This window comes from Dendropsophus ebraccatus, chromosome 8 (assembly GCF_027789765.1).
Source record: "Dendropsophus ebraccatus isolate aDenEbr1 chromosome 8, aDenEbr1.pat, whole genome shotgun sequence".
Lineage (NCBI taxonomy): Eukaryota > Metazoa > Chordata > Amphibia > Anura > Hylidae > Dendropsophus > Dendropsophus ebraccatus.
This window is the reverse complement of record NC_091461.1, coordinates 80,075,664-80,101,957: the sequence shown is the minus strand read 5'-3', so window position 1 is coordinate 80,101,957 and position 26,294 is coordinate 80,075,664.

Sequence of the window (26,294 nt, the reverse complement as noted above, 5' to 3'; positions counted from 1 at the left end):
ACTTCCGCAGTGCTGGTGTTATGAGCGGGCAATGACCGGGGCAGCTGCAGGGGTTATACTTGTCACGGTATAGGCCTGAGGGCGGCACAGCTGTAGAGCCGGTCTGTGGAATCTGCGGGTGATGATGGGCATGCGATTCTTCGCTGCACTTAGTCAGGGCACCAGTTAGTGGACACCAATGCCAGGGTTCAGTAACAGCGGTTTTATTATAGATGAGGTAACTAGTAGCAACAGTTCTCTCCGGATGCAACCGGGTATATAGCAGGCTTTGACAAATAAAGCAGGAGTGGTGCTGCATAGGCTGTGAGAATACGTGCCGGATGATGGGAGTAGGAGTATGAGAGGAATAACGTTGCTGGGTGGATTAGCTTGAGAATAATACTTGCTGTGAATCCTTGTAGCGATGAGGAAAGATAACGGAATGACACCCAGATGAGAGAGAAGAATCCGGTCACTTGAGCAGGCAGATACAGCCGAAGACTGCATAGGCTGTGAGAATACGTGCCGGATGATGGGAGTAGGAGTATGAGAGGAATAACGTTGCTGGGTGGATTAGCTTGAGAATAATACTTGCTGTGAATCCTTGTAGCGATGAGGAAAGATAACGGAATGACACCCAGATGAGAGAGAAGAATCCGGTCACTTGAGCAGGCAGATACAGCCGAAGACTTGAATACAGCAGCAGAATCAGTCACTCTTCTTATGGTGAAAAGGCTGCAGAGAAGAAGCCCAACTCCTCTGAGGCAGGAGAGGGACGACACACATCCTCCTTGCTTGGAAGCAGGGGGAAGACTAACTTGTTAGGAGGAAGTGGGAGGTCACATGGTTGCTCCTGGCCAGAACTAGTCGGCCATTGGAGGAACCATGGTTACAGGTCACGTGATCAACAGCCTTGCATACCACTGTACACTGTAATAATACACAGGAATACATGAGAATACACATGAGAATGCACATTACCAGAGAATACTAGGGGAAAACCAGCAGCAGTTGCAGTGCAAACACTTACCAGAACAGGCATGGACAAAGCAAGAGAAATGGCCATAATAGGAGTAGTAGTCTGCATGTTCTGGGACACTGCATGAACACCGTCCAAGGGATACCAATGGAAAGTCAGATCACCTGTACATACCACTGCTGACTTTATACTCTACATTTAATCCTTTAGGTGTTAATGTTTGTAATTCAAAAATCCATTGCAACTCTCTCCTTTTTAAAAGGGTTTTTCTGTCTCCTCCATATTTCAGAGGTGCAATCCTGTCAATTATCATGTATTTCAGATCTCTTTCTCCATGGCCTGCCTCAAAAAAATGCTTAGAGACAGGTAAGTCTAGCTTCCCTTTTCTGATAGTGTAGCGGTGCTGTGTTAGCCTGGTTTTCATATCGTATGTCGTCTCCCCTACATATAGCCTTCTGCAGGGGCACCACAATACATAGACAACCCAGTCTGAATCACAGGTGAGAAAGTATCTGATTTTGTATGTCTTATTTGTTTCTGGGTGAATGAATTGTGAGCCTTTTTCCATGTATCTGCAGTTGACACATCTACAGCAGGGATAGCATCCTAGCTTTTTAGGGCCAAGTAGCCTCTGTGTGTCTGTAGAACCCCTCGCTATATCAGCATGTACTAGTTTGTCTCTCAAATTGGGGACTCTCCTATATGAGAGTAATGGTGGCACCTGGAATTCGGGAATGTTTTTATGCGTATTTTTTATTACATGCCAGTGTTTTCTGATGATGCTCCCAATCTTTTGTGAATGATGTGTATATGTGGATACAAAAGGAATTCTCTGTGTGGTGTCTCCCCTGTCAGTCCTTTGTAAAGTTTTTTGTCTGTCAGTGTTTTTTATTTTTTCCTTACTGTCAAGGAGTAATGTTGGGGGATATCCTCTCTCTTGGAACTCCCCCACCATCACATTCAGGGCCGTGTCCAGATTATTTTCCTTTTCAATAATACGACGCGCTCGAAGCATTTGACTTTCAGGTAGGGACTTAACCATTTTCTGAGGATGACAACTTGTAAAATGTAAAATATTATTACAGTCAGTGGGTTTTCTATAGAGGTTTGTCGTCAGTTTGTCTCCATCTTTGTAAACAATCACGTCCAGATAATGTATTTCTGTGGGGGAAAATGTTGCAGTGAATTTGATTGTTTGATCTATTGAGTTCAAAAATTCAATAAACTCATTCAGTAAGTCTTCACCCCCTGTCCAGATCATGAAGGCGTCATCTATAAAACGCCACCATACCATGGCGTAACAGAACAGGTTTGACACATAAATGGCGTTCTCCTCAAGAGAGGCCATGACAATGTTTGCGAACGTGGGTGCCACGTTCGCCCCCATTGCCACGCCCCTCTTCTGCAAATATACCTGGTTATCAAAAGTGAAATAATTGTTAGAGAGAACCAGATTCAGAAGTCTCAAAATGAAATCATTAGTCTTTGCATTGTATGGTAACTGGTGTCAATGCCCCAGCCACCGCCTCCAGCCCCTTATCCTGTTGTATGGATGTGTAAAGGCTCACTATATCCAATGTAACTAAAAGGGATTGCTTCGGAACCTGTAGGTCTTTGAAAAATTGTGTTGTATCTTGTATGTGTGATCTGGCATTTACAGCCAAAGGGCGCAATATCCTATCCAAAAATACAGAAATGTTACTCAAGATGGAACCCCTGCCAGAGACAATAGGTCTCCCTGGCGGCTGTGTGAGTGACTTGTGTATTTTTGGAAGAAAGTAAAGAATAGGCATTTTAGGACATTTTACTGTCAAAAAATCCAAAAGTTTTTCATCAATAATTTTTTGTATTAAGCCTTCCTGAAGGATGGTATTAATGTTGTGCATTATCTTGAATTTCGGGTCACTGGACAATGGCATGTAGACATCACGATCACAAAGTTGTCTCATGGCTTCAGCGATATACAGATCCCTGTCCATGACCACGATAGCTCCCCCTTTGTCAGCGGGTTTGATAACTAGGTCATGGCCATGGACAAGAGATTGTACAGCCTGCACATCACTGCTTGTCATGTTTGGATGTATTACGTCTCCCTCTCTGGTAACTGCTTGTATGTTCTCAATGTCATGCCTGACCAACTGCAAAAATGTGTCTATTGAAGATGGCGTAGTTGGTGGTACAAAATCGCTCTCTGTTCTTAACCCCAATGTCTGCATATCAAATGTGGTTTTACATTTTTCATTAGATATGTTACAGGGAACATTATTTTTAAACCAAATTTTCAAATTCAATCGTCTTGCAAATCTAATCAAATCAAGGTCAATTTCAAACCAATCAGTTGTTGTACTGGGACAAAAATTCAGACCTTTAGACAAAACATGCAATTGATCAGGTGTTAATGGGGTAGATGAAATATTTACCACGTTTGATGTTACTTCTGATGTGTTTTTGGAGTCCCCACTTTGCTGTTGCTGTTGAGTCTGGTTGTTCTCCCTTTTCTGGCTCCTTTTTCTTTTGCATCCTCCCCTCCGGGATTTTCGATTCCCGGAGTATGCTGATCTAAAAAAACAGCCTCATTTTTTCCTTTGTTATCAGATGATGGTTTAGTCGAGTCTTTCCTTTGTTTCTTCCTATAGTTGTTGCTACTGTCCACTACATCTCTCCACATATAAACTCTCCCGGACAGATAATCTTGCGAGTCTCTGTACCACTTGTGTTTTTTTTCCTCCTGAATCTCCTTCTTGTGTTTTTCTAGAAAAGCTGTTTGCTTGGAAATAAATTTGTCATACTCATCATCATTCAGCACAGTCTTAAGAGTTGTCTCTAAATCAAGGATTTTAGGTTTAATGTCTTTAGTTTGTTTCAACATCCATTCAATCTGTAGAATAATCACTTCAAGTGCATAACGGTTAGATATAGTTTCAAACTTATTCCTGAAGACAGAATCATGTATAAACATATTTGGCTTGAGTTTAGATCTCATACCTCTGGGAATCCTCGGTAGGCGGTGATACCGTCCCAATGCACCAATATGGAGTTGAAGGGATAAAAGTCTTTTGGTTAGGTTTTCGTAGTTCCTTTGTAGATCAATCGCAGTTGGTGAGTCCAGATAGTCAGAGTCGCCCTCGATCTCTCCAAGGATACTGTTCACATCACTGCTGGTGTAAAAAAATGCACTTGCCGCCGTATTTTCTAACTGTATACGGCATTCCATATCTGTGTCCAATTCAGAGCCTTCCATGTTGCAGTAATTGGTGTGCCTGCTTGTAGGTCAAATAGATCCAAATAGTATAATCAAGCAGCACAACGCAAAGTCCTGTTATACTGGTGCCAGCAGATTGCCTCGACCAAGGGCTGATAAATCTAGTGTGAAATAGTCTGCAGCACTCCCAATAGTACGTGCAAAAAGTGGTTTATTCCATCAAAACAATAAGTTCACAACATGTGAGTAAATGCGGCGTGTGCAAACGCGACGTTTCGATGATGGGGGAAAATGTTGCAGTGAATTTGATTGTTTGATCTATTGAGTTCAAAAATTCAATAAACTCATTCAGTAAGTCTTCACCCCCTGTCCAGATCATGAAGGCGTCATCTATAAAACGCCTCCATACCATGGCGTAACAGAACAGGTTTGACACATAAATGGCGTTCTCCTCAAGAGATGGTGGACCGTGAGCTCACTTGAATAACAAGAGGAAACACAAAGATGCATTTACAACATATTCCAACTACAGCAGGATACAGTAGCGGCAACATATTTAATACGGTCTGGAGTGACCATCCGGCGTGGAAGGGGTGGAAGATTACCAGGAGCAGTACACACCGGCACACATTGGTGCGTCGGAAGTGGACGAAACTTGGTTACAGTACTGACGATGATCCTATATGGTGAGACGATGTTACTGCCCCCCTGAGCCGGTGTAAGGTACTTAGAATGCACAAACACCTTATGCCGCCCTGAATCTGGAGAGGAACCGACAGCTGGACCTCACTGGTTTGCCTATTCTGGCAGAAAAAGCATTCTGCCAATGTGAACTACGTCTAAACTCTTGTGGAGCAGTGAGCTCATGGGACCACGCAATAAATTAACACTATTTGTTTATATCTTCTTATAAATGGATTTTATATATCTTATGGGATGTACCTTCCCCATATTTTCAAGCTACTATGGACACTCACTGGACACTTTTATTCGCATATATTGCGATCCTATGTGGGGATAAGGGGTTAATGTGCACTTGGCTCTACACAGCTGCTGAGCTTCTAATTGTTTTCTCACAACCAATGAAAGTTTTGTTGAATTTGTAACACATCTATATAAAGTTGTACTTGTTTCACATTGTCACGCTTGAAAATGATGACGTGAGGTCATCGAAACGTCGCATTTACTCACATGTTGTGAACTTATTGTTTTGATGGAATAAACCACTTTTTGCACGTACTATTGGGAGTGCTGCAGACTATTTCACACTCTATCTATCTATCTATCTATCTATTTCTTAGCATCTATCTATCTATCTATCTATCTATCTATCTATCTATCTATCTATCTATCTATCTATCTATCTATATCCTATCTATATATCTATCTATATAAAAGAGTGGGTGGCAAAATCCAGCACACCCAACCCTTATCTCTATCTACTTTATCTGTTGTTGGACAGTTGGGAAGCTGCCATATACCCGTCTGGGACACGGAACGGCCGGTCTCTGAAAGGTTCATCCCGGATGATCTTCAGCGCCACAGAGTTCTGATTCGGGCGCATCAGTGCGCGCCCGCATCAGAACTCCCCACAGCACACTATATAGCGTGCGGCCAGAGCCAGGTTCTCTATAGCGTGCACTGACAGGGTTTTCTGCAGCCGCTATTCAGTGAATAGCAGCTGCGGAAAACTGACATGGGATCCCTTCAGCCTGCAGTACTACATAAGTTCCGTGGAAATCACGTCCGTTGTAACAATGGCCGTGATTTCCATGGGACTTACGTAGTGTGAACATAGCCTAAGGGGAGGTAAAAGAGGGAGATAACACACAGGAGGTGGCACTGTTGGGGCACAGATAGGACACATTGTATGTTGCTGTTTAGGGGGGTAGATAATAAAAGGAACCACCATGCTGCACTGAGCTCTGCACAGGGGAGGGGACAAAGTTATTGGCAGAAACGAATAAACTTAGAACCAGTTCAGTGAAGCTGCTGCCTGTACAGAGGTGTCCAGGCTCCAGCAACAGGAGGGGCTCTCTGTACTACCCCTCACTCTGTCTGCCCTCTACAACTTACAGCACACAGCAGCAGCCTGACAGACACACTGATGATGATCACTCACTGTCAGCTGCTGCTGCTCCTCTTCAGTCAGCCATACACCTGCTGGCAGCCATACAGTAGCAGGATCCCTTGGCTCCTCTCCTCCCCTCCTCACACACAGCACTATGCAGAACAGTGTGTAGCTGAGGGGGAGGAGCTACAGTGTGCAGTGCAACATGTGAGGAAACAGGAAGAGAGGAGAGAGCAGAACATCCCCGGCCAGGGGCAGCATCAGATGACTGAGTGGGGCCCCCAGGAGCAGGGGGCCCGCAACTGCCGGGCGCTGATGCCGTCTGGGGGCCCCTACAGACGTATTAAGGCTGTCTGCAAAAGCAATAGCTTCTACAGACAGCATTAACCGTCTGGGACCTCAGTGGGCCCCTGCCTGAGTGGGCCCAGGGGCCACTGCCCCCCCCCCCCCCCCCCTAATTTCGCTTCTGTCTCATGTACTATATGGCTGGACTCAGACTAGGCGTTTTTCAGAAATATGCCATATGGCATTTTTGGGTTCAAAAACGCTGAGACCAGATGTTAGTTGATGGTCAGTGGGGAAAAACAAAACACAACACCCATAGGACATTTTTCTGCTATGGTGTGTTTTTGTGTTTTGCCACAAGCTTCTATGTGGGGAATATTTTCATGTCTATATGGAAATTAGTTTTTTTTCCCCAGTTCTTCAACATAAAACCTGGAATCACATGATAAAGAATTACTTGACTTGTACCGAAAAAGCCCCACAGGGGATAAAATGCTAATAGTACTTTACACTTAAACGAGAACATGGCAGAAAAAGTGCCAGAAAAAACACCAAAAAGCAGGAAGATGTCTTAACAGTCTTAATCTTGGTTCGCATTTGTAGTTAATTCAGTAGAATTAAATTGGTACTTTTTTTTTCTTTCAAATCAACTGGTGTATAAAGATTTGTATTTAACTTTAAAAAAAAACAAACAAAAAAAAAAAACAGTACTTATCAGCTGCTGTATGACCTGCAGGAAGTGGTGTATTCTCTCCAGTCTGACTCTGTTTTCTGCTGCCACCTCTGTTCATGACACAAACTGTCCAGAGTAGAATAGGTTTTCTATGGGGATTTGCTACTGCTCTGGAGAGTTCCTGTCATGGACAGAGGTGGTAGCAGAGACTGTGCACTGTGTCAGCCTAGAAAGAACACAACACTTCCTGCAGGACATACAGCAGCTGATAAGTACCGGAAGACTTTTATATAGAAGTAATTTACAAATCTATATAACTTTCAGACACCAGTTGGTTTGAGAAGAAAAAAGTTTTTGCCAGAGTACCTCTTTAAATTAAATAAAAAAGTCAATTAGCTTGACAGTGGAAACTTAAACTAGACAGTGTAAAAATGCACCATATTAACCCCTTAGTGACCGCCGATACGGCTTTCTACGGCGGTCACTAATGGGCCTTATTCTGCTGCCATCAGCTTTTTACGGCGATGGCAGAGAATAAGGCTGCGGGGCCGGGACGGCCCCCACCCCATCCCCCCGGCTACCGGAGGTAGCTGAGGGGTTGGGGCAGTGTGTGAGGTCCGTCCCGGCCCCCCCCCTTACCGACGATCGCCGCTATTAACGTTATAGCGGCGACCGTCGGTAAATGAGAGTACCGGTGCCACCGCCACCTTTCATCTCCCCCCGCCGTGAATCTACGGCGGGGGGAGATGAAATAAGTATCCCCCAGACCTCAGATCAGCCCCCCCTAGTGCCCCGATAACTAACCCCCCTCCCCCGGCGGCCATCATTTCCAAGATGGCCGCCGCTATCGCTGTGAACCGACTAACGTCGGTTCACAGCGATTAAAAGGTTAAAATGAATGAAAGCCCCATGCTCTCCGCCACCGGAGGTAGCGGAGAGCATGGGGCAGTCATCGGGGACCCCCCTGTGGGGTCCCGGTACAAGCGATCAGCGGTATATACTATATACCGCTGATCGCTTGTGCCATGTGCTCCCGGCACTTTTTATCCCCTGTCACCATGAATGATTGGTGACAGGGGATAAAAAGTGATGTCCCCCCACCCCCCAAGTCGCCCCCCACCCCCCCTGTCACCCCCGTCCCCCAGTCACCCCCCCCTTCCCCATATACTCACCGGATCGGCGGAGCTCCTTCCTCCTCGACGTCCTGGCTGGTTATGAAGTGCGCATGCGCTTCACAACCAGCCAACTCTGAAAATTTAAAGTGACAGAGACCAATTTGGTCTCTGTCACTGAACTATGATTACTGAGATAGAAAATATCACAGTAATCATAGTAATACAGTGAAAATGAATATGTTAAGTACAAAAAGTGACAAACATACAAAAAAATAAAACACACACTTTTTATTATAGTAATAATTGCAGTTTACTCCCAAATTACCCCTAACCCCTCCCCAGATTACCCGTAACCACCGCACGTTGCCCGTAACCACCGCACGTTGTCCGTAACCACCGCACGTTGCCCGTAACCACCGCACGTTGTCCGTAACCACCGCACGTTGCCCGTAACCACCGCACGTTGCCCGTAACCACCGCACGTTGCCCGTAACCACCGCAAATTGCCAGTGACCCCCTCCAGATTGCCCGTAACCACCCCAAATTACATGTACCCACCCCAGATTACCTATAAGCACTTCAGTTTATCAGTAACAATCGCAGATTGTCTGTAACCCTTCCAGGTTGCACATAACCCCCCAGGTTCCCCGTAATCATGCCAGATTACATGTAACCCCCCCAGATTGCACGTAACCACTGCGCGTTGCCTCTGACCACGCCACGATGCCTCTGACCACGCCACGATGCCTCTGACCACGCCACAATGCCTCTGACCACCGCACGTCGCCTCTGACCACCGCACGTCGCCTCTGACCACCGCACCTTGCCTCTGACCACCGCACCTTGCCAATGACCACCCCAAATTGTCAATGACCCCCTCCAGATTGCGGTGCCCATGTCAGATTACAGGTACCCACCCCAGATTGCCTATAAGAACTTCAGTTTATCCGTAACCACCCCACATTGCCCGTAACCACCCCACGTTGCCCGTAACCACCCCAGATTGTCAGTAAGCACTGCAGGTTGCGCGTAACCACCCCACGTTGCCCGTATCCACCTCAGATTGTCTGTAAGCACTGCAGGTTGCCCGTAACCAGCCAACGTTGCCTGTAACCACCCCAGATTGTCTGTAAGCATTGCAGGTTGCCCGTAACCACCCCACGTTGCCCGTATCCACCCCAGATTGTCTGTAAGCACTGCAGGTTGCCCGTAACCACCCCACGTTTCCCGTAACCATCCCAGATTGTCTGTAAGCACAGCAGGTTGCCCGTAACCAGCCCACGTTGCCCGTTACCAGCCCACGTTGCCTGTAACCAGCCCACGTTGCCTGTAACCACCCCACGTTGCCTGTAACCACCCCACGTTGCCGTAACCACAGCAGGTTGCCCGTGACCACCACACGTTGCCCATAACCACCACACATTGCCCGTAACCACCCCGCGTTGCCTGTAACCACCCCACGTTGCCTGTAACCACAGCAGGTTGCCCGTGACCACCCCATGTTGTCCGTAACCACCCCAGATTACTTGTAACCACCTCAGGTTGCCCATAACCACCCCTGGTTGCCCGTAACCACCCCACATTACCTGTAATCTAATTTTTTTTATCTTATTTTAGTAACTGCGCTATTCTAATAACCATTACTAGCTGCGGTTTTGCTCCTGTAAATCGGCGCTCCTTCCCTTCTGAGCCCTGCTGTGTGCCCATACAGTGGTTTATGCCCACATATGGGGTACCGTTGTACTCAGGAGAACCTGCGTTACAGATTTTGGGGTACGTTTTCTCTCCTGTTCCTCGTCAAATTGAGAAATTTCAAACTAAACCAACATATTATTGGAAAAATTCGAGTTTTTCATTTTTACTGGCCAATTTTGAATACTTTCCTCTAATACCTGTGGGGTAAAAATGGTCACCACACCCCAAGATGAATTCTTTGAGGGGTGCTCTTTCCAAGATGTGGTGACTTTTGGGGGGAATCTATTCTGCTGACACTACAGGGGCTCAGCAAACGCACCTGGCGCTCAGAAACTTCTTCAGAAAAATCTGCACTGAAAATGCTAATTGGCGCTCCTTCCCTTCTGAGCCCGACTGTGTGCCCATGCAGTGGTTTATGCCCACATATGGGGTACCGTTCTACTCAGGAGACCCTGCGTTACATATATTGGGGTGACATTTCTCTCCTGTTCCTCGTGAAATTGAGAAATTTCAAACTAAAGGAACATATTATTGGAAAAATTCGAGTTTTTCATTTTTACTGTCTACTTTTGAATACTTTCCTCAAATACCTGTGGGGTCAAAATGCTCACCACACCCCAAAATAAATTCTATGAGGGGTGCACTTTCCAAAATGGAGTGACTTATGGCGAGATTTTACTCCGCTAGCACTACAGGGGCGCTGCAAACGCACCTGGCGCTCAGAAACTTCTTCAGCAAAATCTGCATTGAAAAAGCTAATTGGCGCTCCTTCCCTTTTGAGCCCTCCTGTGTGCCCATGCAGTGGTTTACGCCCACATATGGGGTACCATTGTACTCAGGAGAACCTGCGTTACAAATTTTGTGGTACTTTTTTCCTCTTGTTCCTCGTGAAATTGAGAAATTTCAAACTAAAAGAACATAATATTGGAAAAATTTGAGTTTTTCATTTTTACTGTCTACTTTTGAATACTTTCCTCTAATACCTGTGGGGTCAAAATGGTCACCACACACCAAGATGAATACTTTGAGGGGTGCACTTTCCAAAATGGAGTGACTTTTGGGGGGGTTCTCTTCTACGGACACTACAGGGGCTCTGCAAACGCACCTGGCGCTCGGAAACTTCTGCAGCAAAATCTGCATTGAAAAAGCTAATTGGCGCTCCTTCCCTTCTGAGCCCTCCTGTGTGCCCATGCAGTGGTTTATGCCCACATATGGGGTACCATTGTACTCAGGAGAACCTGCGTTACAAATTTTGGGGTACTTTTTTCCTCTTGTTCCTCGTGAAATTGAGAAATTTCAAACTAAACGAACATATTATTGGAAGAATTCAAGTTTTTCATTTTTACTGTCTTCTTTTGAATACTTTCCTGTAATACCTGTGGGGTCAAAATGGTCACCACACACCAAGATGAATTCTTTGAGGGGTGTACTTTCCAAAATGGGGTGACTTATGGAGGGTTTTCTCTCTGCTGACACTACAGGGGCACTGCAAACGCACCTGGCGCTCAGAAACTTCTTCAGCAAAATCTGCATTGGAAAAGCTAATTGGCGCTCCCTTCCTTCTGAGCCCTGCTGTGTGCCCATACAGTGGTTTACGCCCACATATGGGGTACCGTTGTACTCAAGAGAACCTGCATTACAAATTTTGGGGTGCTTTTTGTCTCATATTCCTTTTGAAAATGAGAAACTTTAATCTAAACGTATATATTATTGGAAAATTTAAATTTTCAATTTTTTTACTGCCTAATTGTGAATACTTTCCTCCAGCCCCTGTAGGGTTAAAATGCTCATTATACCCCTAGATTAATTCTTTAAGGTGTGTAGTTTCCAAAATGGGGTCACTTATGGGGGTTTTCAGGATACCAGACTTCTAAATCCATTTAAAAAAAGAACTGGTCCCTAAAAAAATCAGTTTCACGAAAATGTGATAATTTGCTGATAAATTTCTAAGCCCCATAACACCCTAAAAAAGTAAAATATGTTTACCAAATTATGCCAGAATAAAGAAGACATATTGGTAATGTGACTTAGTAACTAATTTATGTGCTACGACTTTCTTTTTTTAGAAGCAGAGAATTTCAAAGTTCATAAAATGCAAATTTTTTAAATTTTTCATGATATTTTGATGTTTTTCACAAAAAACACACAAAGTAGTGACCAAATTTTGCCACTAACATAAAGTGCCATATGTCACGAAAAAACAATCTCAGAATCGCTAGCATACGTTAAAGCATCACTGAGCTATGAGAGCATAAAGTGAGACAGGTCAGATTTTGAAAAATTAGCCTGGTCATTAAGGCCCAAACTAGCTGCAGCACAAAGGGGTTAAAGGACAACTCCCACAAAAATTTTTTTTTGCTCATTTAACACACATTACAAAGTTATATAACTTTGTAATGTGGTTAAATACCCGGTCTGGCCACCTTCCCCCACTTTCGGACCCCTGACCACCCACCCCGGAAGTTAAGGAATGTATACATTACCTATTACGATCGTCACGGTCCTCTTCTCCGGGGCGGCATCTGGTGACGACGACGTAAGAGCCGGGGGGCGGTCCGGGTCTTCTTCCTCCTCGGCGTCTTCATGCAAAGTGAATGGGGATGAAAAGGCTGCTGGTGCACATGCGCACCAGCAGCCTTTTCATTGGCTGGAGCGCATCACATGGCTTCCAGCTTGCTCAGCCCTGATTGGCTGAGCTTGCTGGAAGCCATGTGATGCGCTCCAGCCAATGAAAAGGCTGCCGGTGCGCAAGCGCACTGGCAGCCTTTTCCATCCCCTGGACCCGGAAGTCGGAGACATCGCTGCATGGCGGACGGTGGCGACGGAGAGGCGGACGGCGGGCGAATCGAGTGGCGATCGTCACCGGAGAGATGGTGAGTGTGTGTGTCTGTGTTTTTTTTTTTTTTGGGGTCCCGCGGGAGTTGTCCTTTAAGGTCTCGTTCACACCACGTTTTTATTCTTTTTGCTCCATGACCTCCATACCTTCCCATATAGTTATGATGGAGGCCACTTTATACCATCTGTTCTACATAGACTCCCAAATTTTAAATCACCCCCCTTTTCCTATTTTATAAATACAAATAAATAAATAAACATATTTGGTATCCCCGCTTGCATATTCTCCCGAACTATTAAACAATCACATTCCTGATCATGCACAGTAAACAGCCTAAGTGCAAAAAAATACGAGGGCACGGGCACGGGTACAGGTAAGTATACTTTCGTTATTATGTTCTTGCCTGCCTGAGATTTGTCAGTTAAGGCTGGGTTCACACTACGTATATTTCAGTCAGTATTGTGGTCCTCATATTGCAACCAAAACCAGGAGTGGATTAAAAACACAGAAAGGATCTGTTCACACAATGTTGAAATTGAGTGGATGGCCGCCATATAACAGTAAATAACTGCCATTATTTCAATATAACAGCCGTTGTTTTAAAATAACAGCAAATATTTGCCATTAAATGGCGGCCATCCACTCAATTTCAACATTGTGTGAACAGATCCTTTCTGTGTTTTTAATCCACTCCTGGTTTTGGTTGCAATATGAGGACCACAATACTGACTGAAATATACGTAGTGTGAACCCAGCCTTAAAGGGGATCTCCGGTTAAGAAAAACTTGTTTTCTATTAAAAGTACATTAAAAGTTAAATATATGTGTCTATACAATGTATTACCGTATCTGTACGGTTCTGCCACACTGGTAGCTGATAGAAATCCAGGAAGTGAAAAAAAATCCACATTGTGCACAGTGTGCAAATCCACATTGTCTCCTGCTCCTTCTGCTCTCCTCCCTTAGGAGACAAATATTCCATGCCTCTGTCTCGCATTGTGTGTGTTTGCTGAGCACAGAATGATGATGCAGACAGGGGGCAGGGCGTGATGTCACAGGAGGCTTGGCTGCATCCCCCAATCCCCTGAGTGATCCACTATCTCTGACCGGCCAGAAGCAGGTGTTGCACTGATTTCTTTAATTGTGCAGTGAAATTAGGGCTGTGTTCACACATGTTGGAGTGTCATTGCAGTACTGCAGCGTATTCACAAAAATGATGCAGTAACACAAGTAAATGATGCTAAACGGCAGAGAGGATCAGAGCCTTATTGTGGGGCTCAACTTCAAATATAAAAGATGCTTGATCATAATATGTGCGTGGAAATGAAAAGAAAAAAATAAAATTCTAAAAGTTCTTTACTTTATTCCAATTTCAGCTTTACAGGTAGAGAATACAGCGTGCTGTGTGGAGTTACAGGTAGAGAATACAGCGTGCTGTGTGGTGTTACAGGTAGAGAATACAGTGTGCTGTGTGGTGTTACAGGTAGAGAATACAGTGTGCTGTGTGGTGTTACAGGTAGAGAATATAGTGTGCTGTGTGGTGTTACAGGTAGAGAATACAGCGTGCTGTGTGGTGTTACAGGTAGAGAATAGAGTGTGCTGTGTGGGGTTACAGGTAGAGAATACAGTGTGCTGTGTGGTGTTACAGGTAGAGAATACAGCGTGCTGTGTGGTGTTACAGGTAGAGAATACAGTGTGCTGTGTGGTTTACCGATTCTTCTTTGGTGGGCCCCAAGGATCATTCCCTCTGGTGGGCCCCAGGTATCCCAGTCCGACACTGTGTTTTAGGCTGGAATCATGGGGAGAGAGAGATTGTTGGCCCCTTTAGGATCCCTGAAGGGGTAAAGATGAACTCCATAATGTATGTGGAGTTTCTCAAACAGCATTTCCTACCGTGGTTCAAGAAGAAGAACCGTGCATTCCGCAGCAAGATCATTTTCCTGCATGATAATGCACAGTCTCATGCTGCAAATAACACATCTGCATCTCTGGCTGCTATGGGCATAAAAGGGGACAAACTTATGGTGTGGCCCCCATGCTCCCCTGACCTCAAAGTTGTATAACTTTGTAATGTGTGTTATTTAGTGAATAATTTTGAAACGCCACACTACCCCTTTAAAGGACGACTCCCATTAAAAACTTTTTCCCAGTAATTGAAGCACATTATAAAGTTATATAACTCTGTAATGTGCTTCAATCACCTATCTGCCCCCCTTCCCTGTCTTTTCCCCCCTCCACCCCCCACCAGGAAGTGTAGGAAACTCACACATACCTAATTACTGTCGTCACCAGGCTCTTCTCTCAGCTCCTTCTTGTGACGATGAGTCATCAGCAGGAGGGCTGCTCTAGCTCCTGTTACACCAGCCTCCCCCTCCCCTGCCTTGTCAGGTGACTCTGCTTGCTCAGCTCCGATTGGCTGAGCAACTGCAAGCCATCTGAGTCATGTCACTTGCCTATCTTCCCTAGTGACATGACTCATTCACTCACTGAGTCCACTCGGCAGCAGGAGAGAGTATGAGGGTAGGGGGGAGCTGCCTATGTGTCGGGAGTCTGTCACGAGGGAAGATAAGCAAGTGACATGACTCAGATGGCTTGCAGTTGCTCAGCCAATGGGACCTAACCCACCTAGCCACCTGCTGCCGAGTGGACTCAGTGAGTGAATGAGTCATGTCACTAGGGAAGATAGGCCAGTGACATGACTCAGATGGCTTGCAGTTGCTCAGCCAATCGGAGCTGAGCAAGCAGAGTCACCTGACAAGGCAGGGGAGGGGGAGGCTGGTGTAACAGGAGCTAGAGCAGCCCTCCTGCTGATGACTCATCGTCACAAGAAGGAGCTGAGAGAAGAAACTGGGGATGACAGTAATTAGGTATGTGTGAGTTTCCTACACTTCCTGGTGGGGGGTGGCGGGGGGAAAAGATAGGGAAGGGGGCAGATAGGTGACTGAAGCATATTACAGAGTTATATAACTTTGTAATGTGCTTCAATTACTGGGAAAAAGTTTTTCATGGCACTTGACCTTTAACCCCTTCGTGCTGCAGCTAGTTTGGGCCTTAATGACCAGGCTAATTTTTCAAAATCTGACCTGTCTCACTTTATGCTCTTATAGCTCAGTGATGCTTTAATGTATGCTAGCGATTCTGAGATTGTTTTTTTCGTCACATATGGCACTTTATGTTAGTGGCAAAATTTGGTCACTTATTTGTGTGTTTTTTTTAAAAAAAACATCAAAATATCATGAAAAATTAAAAAGAATTGGCATTTTATGAGCTTTAAAATTCTCTGCTTCTAAAAAAAGAAAGTCTTATCACATAAATTAGTTACTAAGTCACATTACCAATATGTCTTCTTTATTCTGGCATAATTTGGTAAACATATTTTACTTTTTTTTTTTAAATATATGTTTATTCAATCTTTTATCAGTTTTTTTTAAAACAGAACAAACCAACAATACAAAGGTCCAAACATAGGGCCAACAATAATGGGGTATACACCATATTACCATTGAAGAATGTACAAATAAAGTCACTGATTGTGAATACAAAAAGCAAAAGCAATATAAACATCAACATTAATATTAACCCCTTAGTGACCGCCGATACTGCTTTTTACGGCTGTCACTAAGGGTCCTTATTCTGCTGCCATCAGCTTTTTACGGCGATGGCAGAGAATAAGGCTGCGGGGCCGGGACGGCCCCCACCCCATCCCCCCAGCTACCGGAGGTAGCTGAGGGGTTGGGGAAGTGTGTGGGGTCCGTCCCGGCCGCCCCCCTTACCGACGATCGCCGCTATTAACGTTATAGCGGCGGCCGTCGGTAAAGGGGATTACCGATGCCGCCGCTGCTTTTCATCTCCCCCCGCCGTGAATCCACGGCGGGGGGAGATGAAATAAGTGTCCCCTCAGACCCCAGATCAGCCCCCCCTAGTAGGGAATCATTAACCCCCCTCACCCGGCGGCCATCATTTCCAAGATGGCCGCCGCCATCCCTGCGAACAAAAGATGTTTGTTCGCAGGGATGGAAAAGTTTAAATGAATGAAAGCCCCATGCTCTCCGCCACCGGAGGTAGCGGAGAGCATGGGGCAGTCATCAGGGACCCCCCTGTGGGGTCCCGGTACAAGCGATCAGCGGTATATACTATATACCGCTGATCGCTTGTACCATGTGCCGCCGGCACTTTTTATCCCCTGTCACCATAAATGATTGGTGACAGGGGATAAAAAGTGATGTCCCCCCACCCCCCAAGTCGCCCCACACCCCCCGTCACCCCCGTCCCCCAGTCACCCCCCCCTTCCCCATATACTCACCTGATCCTGGAGCTCCGTCCTCCTCGACGTCCTGGCTGGTTATGAAGTGCGCATGCGCTTCACAACCAGCCAACTCTGGAAAATTTAAAGTGACAGAGACCAATTTGGTCTCTGTCACTGAACTATGATTACTGTGATAGAAAATATCACAGTAATCATAGTAATACAGCGAAAATGAATGTATAAAGTACAAAAAGTGACAAACATACAAAAAAATAAAACAAACACTTTTTATTATAGTAATAATTGCAGTTTACTCCCAAATTACCCCTAACCCCTCCCCAGATTACCCGTAACCACCGCACGTTGCCCATAACCACCGCACGTTGCCCGTAACCACCGCACGTTGCCCGTAACCACCGCACGTTGCCCGTAACCACTGCACATTGCCCGTAACCACCCCAAATTACATTTACCAACCCCAGATTACCTATAAGCACTTCAGTTTAGCAGTAACAATCCCAGATTGTCTGTAACCCTTCCAGGTTGCACATAACCCCCCCAGGTTTCCCGTAATCACGCCAGATTACATGTAACCCCCCAGATTGCACGTAACCACTGCACGTTGCCTCTGACCACGCCACGATGCCTCTGACCACCGCACGTTGCCTCTGACCACCGCACGTTGCCTCTGACCACGCCACGTTGCCTCTGACCACGCCACGTTGCCTCTGACCACCCCAAATTGACAATGACCCCCTCCAGATTGCGGTGCCCATGCCAGATTACAGGTATCCACCCCAGATAAGAACTTCAGTTTATCCGTAGCCACCCCACGTTGCCCGTATCCACCCCAGATTGTCTGTAAACACTGCAGGTTGCCCGTAACCACCCCACGTTGCCTATAACCACCCCAGATTGTCTGTAAGCACAGCAGGTTGCCCGTAACAAGCCCACGTTGCCTGTAACCACCCCACGTTGCCTCTGACCACCTCACGTCGCCTCTGACCACGCCACGTCGCCTCTGACCATGCCACGTCGCCTCTGACCACCGCAGGTTGCCTCTGACCACCGCAGGTTTCCTCCGACCACCGCAGGTTGCCTCTGACCACTGCATGTTGCCTCTGACCACCCCAAATTGCCAATGACCCTCTCCAGATTGCGGTAACCATGCCAGATTACAGGTACCCACCCGAGATTACCTATAAGCACTTCAGTTTATCCGTAACCACCCCACATTGCCCGTAACCACCCCACGTTGCCCGTAACCACCCCAGATTGTCTGTAAGCACTGCAGGTTGCCCGTAACCACCCCAGGTTGCCGTAACCACAGCAGGTTTCCCGTGACCACCTCATGTTGTCCGTAACCACCCCAGATTACCTGTAATTACCTCAGGTTGCCCATAACCACCCCAGACTGCCTGTAACCACCCCACATTACCTGTAATCTCATTTTTTTTATTTTATTTTAGTAACTGCGCTATTCTAATAACCATTACTAGCTACGGTTTTGCTCCAGCAAATTGGCGCTCCTTCCCTTCTGAGCCCTGCTGTGTGCCCATACAGTGGTTTATGCCCACATATGGGGTACCGTTTTACTCATGAGAACCTGAGTTACAGATTTTGGGGTACGTTTTCTCTCCTGTTCCTCGTCAAATTGAGAAATTTCAAACTAAACCAACATATTATTGGAAAAATTCGAGTTTTTCATTTTTACTGGCCAATTTTGAATACTTTCCCCTAATACCTGTGGGGTAAAAATGGTCACCACACCCAAAAATGAATTCTCTGAGGGGTGTACTTTCCAAAATGGAGTGACTTATTGGGAGATTTCACTCTGCTGGCATTACAGGGGCGCTGCAAACGGACCTGGCGCTCAAACTTCTTCAGCAAAATCTGCATTGAAAAAGCTAATTGGTGCTCCTTTCCTTCTGAGCCCTCCTGTGTGCCCATACAGTGGTTTATGCCCACATATGAGGTACCTTTTCACTCAGGAGAACCTGCGTTACAAATTTTGGGGTACTTTTTTTCTCTTGTTCCTCATAAAAGGGAGAAATTTTAAACTAAAAGAACATAATATTGGAAAAAATTGAGTTTTTAATTTTTACTGTCTAATTTTGAATATTTTCCTCTAATACCTATGGGGTCAAAATGCTTACCACACCCCAAAATAAATTCTTTGAGGGGTGCACTTTCCAAAATGGGGTGACTTATGGCGAGATTTTACTTTGATGGCACTACAGGGGCGCTGCAAACGCACCTGTCGCTCGGAAACTTCTGCAGCAAAATCTGCATTGAAAAAGCTAATTGGCGCTCCTTCCCTTCTGAGCCCTCCTGTGTGCCCATACAGTGGTTTACGCCCACATATGGGGTACTATTGTACTCAGGAGAACCTGCGTTACAAATTTTGGGGTGCTTTTTTTTCTCTTGTTCCTCGTGAAATTGAGAAATTTCAAACTAAACAAACATATTATTGGAAGAATTCGAGTTTTTCATTTTTACGGTCTTCTTTTAAATACTTTCCTGTAATACCTGTGGGGTCAAAATGCTCACCTCACACCAAGATGAATTCTTTGAGGGGTGCACTTTTTTTTCTCTCTGCTGACACTACAGGGGCACTGCAAACGCACCTGGCGCTCAGAAACTTCTTCAGGAAAATCTGCATTGGAAAAGCTAATTGGCGCTCCCTTCCTTCTGAGCCCCGCTGTGTGCCCATACAGTGGTTTACGCCCACATATGGGGTACCGTTGTACTCAAAGAGAACCTGCGTTACAAATTTTGGGGTGCTTTTTCTCTCATTTTCCTTTTGAAAATGAGAAACTTTAATCTAAACGTATATATTATTGGAAAATTTTAATTTTCCATTTTTTTACTGCCTAATTGTGAATACTTTCCTCCAGCCCCTGTAGGGTTAAAATGCTCATTATACCCCTAGATTAATTCTTTAAGGTGTGTAGTTTCCAAAATGGGGTCACTTAAGGGGGTTTTCAGGATACCAGACTTCTAAATCCATTTAAAAAAAGAACTGGTTCCTAAAAAAATCAGTTTTGGAAACTTTCACGAAAATGTGATAATTTGCTGATGAATTTCTAAGCCCCGTAACACCCTAATGGTGCGTTCACACCTACAGGATCTGCAGCTGATTTTCTGCAGCAGATTTCATTTAAATAACTGAACACAGCATCAAATCTGCTGCAGATCTGCTGCAGATCCTGTAGGTGTGAACGCACCCTAAAAAAGTAAAATATGTTTACCAAATTATGCCAGAATAAAGAAGACATATTGGTAATGTGACTTAGTAACTAATTTATGTGCTACGACTTTCTTTTTTTTAGAAGCAGAGAATTTCAAAGTTCATAAAATGCAAATCATTTACATTTTTCATGATATTTTGATGTTTTTCACAAAAAACACACAAAGTAGTGACCAAATTTTGCCACTAACATAAAGTGCCATATGTGACGAAAAAACAGTCTCAGAATCGCTAGCATACGTTAAAGCATCACTGAGCTACAAGAGCATAAAGTGAGACAGGTCAGATTTTGAAAAATTAGCCTGGTCATTAAGGCCCAAACTAGCTGCAGCACGAAGGGGTTAATAGACATCGGCCTCTGTTCTGGAGATCACATGTCTCACCTCGCTGGTTCTATACCAAGACATCTCCCTTCCTTCCTTCCCTCCCATCCTTACCCATCCCCCCTTTCCTCACCCCCATCTTCCCTATAGATCCTCTCGCTAATATGTCACATTAAATGTTGGTAAAATCAGTACGACCCCTCATGGCTGATGGTGAAAGGCGGAGGGATCCCAGTGTACTTGCTAGGTCGCTTCTACAATACCAATCAGTGCATCTGAATGGAAAGACAATATCTCTCATCTCGTGCGGTTGAAAGTGTGATTCCAGAAAGGATTTCCATCTCTTAAAGAACCTTTTTGTGCCGTATGTTTATGTTGTTCTGCATAGATCCTATCAACATTAAAAAGCATTTTTAATTGAGACACAATCATGGACATCTCCAGCACCTTCTCCGCCAGCCATTCATGAAACAGACACCGAAGGGCCACATGTAAGACTATGTGGATCATTTCAGGGATTTTTGTCGCAGGAGACTCATCATCAGGGGGCCGTAGTTGGTGAAAGAGAAACGCCTGCGGCGTGTCTGGGAAGGTGATCCGCCAGTAAGTGTCAATGTAAGAAGCTACAGAATGCCAATAAGCTTTAGTGTGTGAACACTCCCATACCCCATGCCATAAATTAGTTAGTGATTCCTTGCATTTTGGGCATGCGGTTATCCGATCTGGGAAATTGGGCCAAATATTAAACCCATAAAGGGCGATAATGTGCTAATTTAAAATATGTTTCCCTCCATCTCTCGTTTAGGATACATGCACGCATCACAATCGACCCCTTAAGAATGCCTTCCTGAATCCACGCAACCGTGACGAGCAAAAGGAGTAGACTTGCTGAACAAAGAGGAAATGAGTAGCAGGGAGAGAGAATCGAACCATGATATCAGACGGGGGGAGCCATTTTTTAGTCTCAGTATTGATTAGGGACCCTACAGTGGTTATCCCCTTAGCCACCCAAAGCGGTTCCCAGGAGGGGTGACAACTCCATGGCGTGTCAGGATTGCCAAACAGCGGCATGCGCTTAGATAGTAAAAAGGGCAAGTGTGACAATTTGCGTACCTCCCTCCAGGCCATGATGGTGTCACGCATAAGGACAGAGCTTTTAATAAAGGCTGGCAAGCGCGACAGGGAGGAATGCAAAATAGTGGTAAGGTTCCATGGGTGGGCAAAGGCCTTCTCTATAGAAACATTAGAATGGAAGGACGATCCGTGGATCCAGTCTATGACGTGCCGAAATAGGCACACTACATTGTATCCCATGATGTTCAGGAAATTTAATCCCCCTTCTAATTTGCATAATGCCAGCTTGGGGAAAGCGATCCTCGGGCCCATGTGAATTTAGAAAATGCTTGCCTTTGTTTAGTAACATCTGTGTGCTTTAACAGTAATGGTAGTGTTTGAAGCGGATAGAGCAACCTAGAAAAGCTCACCATCTTAATTAAGTGACATCTGCCAAAGAAGGCTAACGGCAGTTGCGCCCATCTTTCCAACTCAAGAAGAATTTTATCTATAAGGGGTGGATAATTCAGGGAATAAAGGGTGTCCGGAGTCCGTCCCACCTTGATTCCTAAATATGTGATGTGGCTAGTAGTCACTCTGACCTCCAGTGAAGCTATAGACCTCTGCCAAGAGGGGGGCGATAATCCTACAGGTATGATCTCACTCTTCCCAGTATTTACTTTATACCCCGTGAGTTTACCGTAATCCTCTAAAAAAGCTAAGATCTTTGGAACGCCAATATGGGGATTATTTATAAATAAGAGTACATCATCAGCAAAAAGTGTTATGCGCACTTCCCGGTCCCCCACCCTGATTCCTTCATACAAATCTGATTCAGATAGGTGCCTGGCAAGAGGTTTGATCGCGAGATCGAATAGTAAGGGTGAGAGTGGGCACCCTTGCCGGGTGCCCCTAGCTAGGGGAATCGGGGCCGCATATTTTACTTTTTTAGGGTGTTACGGGGCTTAGAAATTTATCAGCAAATTATCACATTTTCATGAAAGTTTCCAAAACTGATTTTTTTAGAGACCAGTTCTTTTTTTAAATGGATTTAGAAGTCTGGTATCCTGAAAACCCCCATAAGTGACCCCATTTTGGAAACTACACACCTTAAAGAATTAATCTATGGGTATAATGAGCATTTTCACCCTACAGGGGCTGGAGGAAAGTATTCACAATTAGGCAGTATAGTGCCTTAGGATGGATGACGGAGGGACCGGCCTGTCGACGGGGAGTCTGTGAGCATGGGGGGAGGGAGGACATGGGGGGGGGGGTGGGGGTGAGGGAGGGGGTTTAAACCATTTGGGTTTTAACGACCTTATTTTTAGGTTGATGTTCTGGTAGTGTCATCATTAGCCTTTGTTGTTCTCATCTTATGCAAATTGTATGTTTCTGGTTCTTTAACCCCTTAGTGACCGCCGATACGGCTTTCTACGGCGGTCACTAATGGTCCTTATTCTGCTGCCATCAGCTTTTTACGGCGATGGCAGAGAATAAGGCTGCGGGGCCGGGACGGCCCCCACCCCATCCCCCCGGCTACCGGAGGTAGCTGAGGGGTTGGGGCAGTGTGTGCGGTCCGTCCCGGCCCCCCCCCCTTACCGACGATCGCCGCTATTAACGTTATAGCGGCGGCCGTCGGTAAAGGGGATTACCGGTGCCGCCGCCGTCTATTCATGAAATAAGTGTATATCAGACCCCAGATCAGACCCCCCTAGTGCCCCGATAACTAACCCCCCTCCCCCGGCGGCCATCATTTCCAAGATGGCCGCCGCCATCGCTGTGAACCGACTAACGTCGGTTCACAGCGATTAAAAAGTTAAAATGAATGAAAGCCCCATGCTCTCCGCCACCGGAGGTAGCGGAGAGCATGGGGCAGTCATCGGGGACCCCCCTGTGGGGTCCCGGTACAAGCGATCAGCGGTATATACTATATACCGCTGATCGCTTGTACCATGTGCTCCCGGCACTTTTTATCCCCTGTCACCATGAATGATTGGTGACAGGGGATATAAAGTGATGTCCCCCCACCCCCCAAGTCGCCCCACACCCCCCCTGTCACCCCCGTCCCCCAGTCACCCCCCCTTCCCCATATACTCACCGGATCCACGGAGCTCCTTCCTCCTCGACGTCCTGGCTGGTTATGAAGTGCGCATGCGCTTCACAACCAGCCAACTCTGAAAATTTAAAGTGACAGAGACCAATTTGGTCTCTGTCACTGAACTATGATTACTAAGATAGAAAATATCACAGTAATCATAGTAATACAGTGAAAATGAATATGTAAAGTACAAAAAGTGACAAACATACAAAAAAATAAAACACACACTTTTTATTATAGTAATAATTGCAGTTTACTCCCAAATTACCCCTAACCCCTCCCCAGATTACCCGTAACCACCGCACGTTGCCCGTAACCACCGCACGTTGCCCGTAACCACCGCACGTTGCCCGTAACCACCGAAAATTGCCAGTGACCCCCTCCAGATTGCCCGTAACCACCCCAAATTACATGTACCCACCCCAGATTACCTATAAGCACTTCAGTTTATCAGTAACAATCCCAGATTGTCTGTAACCCTTCCAGATTGCACATAACCCCCCCAGGTTCCCCGTAATCATGCCAGATTACATGTAACCCCCCCAGATTGCACGTAACCACTGCGCGTTGCCTCTGACCACGCCACGATGCCTCTGACCACGCCACGATGCCTCTGACCACCGCACGTCGCCTCTGACCACCGCACGTCGCCTCTGACCACCGCACGTTGCCTCTGACCACCGCACCTTGCCTCTGACCACCCCAAATTGCCAATGACCCCCTCCAGATTGCGGTGCCCATGTCAGATTACAGGTACCCACCCCAGATTGCCTATAAGAACTTCAGTTTATCCGTAACCACCCCACATTGCCCGTAACCACCCCAGATTGTCAGTAAGCACTGCAGGTTGCGCGTAACCACCCCACGTTGCCCGTATCCACCTCAGATTGTCTGTAAGCACTGCTGGTTGCCCGTAACCAGCCAACGTTGCCTGTAACCACCCCAGATTGTCTGTAAGCATTGCAGGTTGCCCGTAACCACCCCACGTTTCCCGTAACCATCCCAGATTGTCTGTAAGCACAGCAGGTTGCCCGTAACCAGCCCACGTTGCCCGTTACCAGCCCACGTTGCCTGTAACCAGCCCACGTTGCCTGTAACCAGCCCACGTTGCCTGTAACCAGCCCACGTTGCCTGTAACCAGCCCACGTTGCCGTAACCACAGCAGGTTGCCCGTGACCACCACACGTTGCCCATAACCACCACACGTTGCCCGTAACCACCCCGCGTTGCCTGTAACCACCCCACGTTGCCTGTAACCACAGCAGGTTGCCCGTGACCACCCCATGTTGTCCGTAACCACCCCAGATTACCTGTAACCACCTCAGGTTGCCCATAACCACCCCTGGTTGCCCATAACCACCCCACATTACCTGTAATCTCATTTTTTTTATTTTATTTTAGTAACTGCGCTATTCTAATAACCATTACTAGCTGCGGTTTTGCTCCTGTAAATTGGCGCTCCTTCCCTTCTGAGCCCTGCTGTGTGCCCATACAGTGGTTTATGCCCACATATGAGGTACCGTTTTACTCAGGAGAACCTGCGTTACAGATTTTGGGGTACGTTTTCTCTCCTGTTCCTCGTCAAATTGAGAAATTTCAAACTAAACCAACATATTATTGGAAAAATTCGAGTTTTTCATTTTTACTGGCCAATTTTGAATACTTTCCTCTAATACCTGTGGGGTAAAAATGGTCACCACACCCCAAGATGAATTCTTTGAGGGGTGCTCTTTCCAAGATGTGGTGACTTTTGGGGGGAATCTATTCTGCTGACACTACAGGGGCTCAGCAAACGCACCTGGCGCTCAGAAACTTCTTCAGAAAAATCTGCACTGAAAATGCTAATTGGCGCTCCTTCCCTTCTGAGCCCGGCTGTGTGCCCATGCAGTGGTTTATGCCCACATATGGGGTACCGTTCTACTCAGGAGAACCTGCTTTACATATATTGGGGTGACATTTCTCTCCTGTTCCTCGTGAAATTGAGAAATTTCAAACTAAAGGAACATATTATTGGAAAAATTCGAGTTTTTCATTTTTACTGTCTACTTTTGAATACTTTCCTCAAATACCTGTGGGGTCAAAATGCTCACCACACCCCAAAATAAATTCTATGAGGGGTGCACTTTCCAAAATGGAGTGACTTATGGCGAGATTTTACTCCGCTAGCACTACAGGGGCGCTGCAAACGTACCTGGCGCTCAGAAACTTCTTCAGCAAAATCTGCATTGAAAAAGCTAATTGGCGCTCCTTCCCTTTTGAGCCCTCCTGTGTGCCCATACAGTGGTTTACGCCCACATATGGGGTACCATTGTACTCAGGAGAACCTGCGTTACAAATTTTGTGGTACTTTTTTCCTCTTGTTCCTCGTGAAATTGAGAAATTTCAAACTAAAAGAACATAATATTGGAAAAATTTGAGTTTTTCATTTTTACTGTCTACTTTTGAATACTTTCCTCTAATACCTGTGGGGTCAAAATGGTCACCACACAC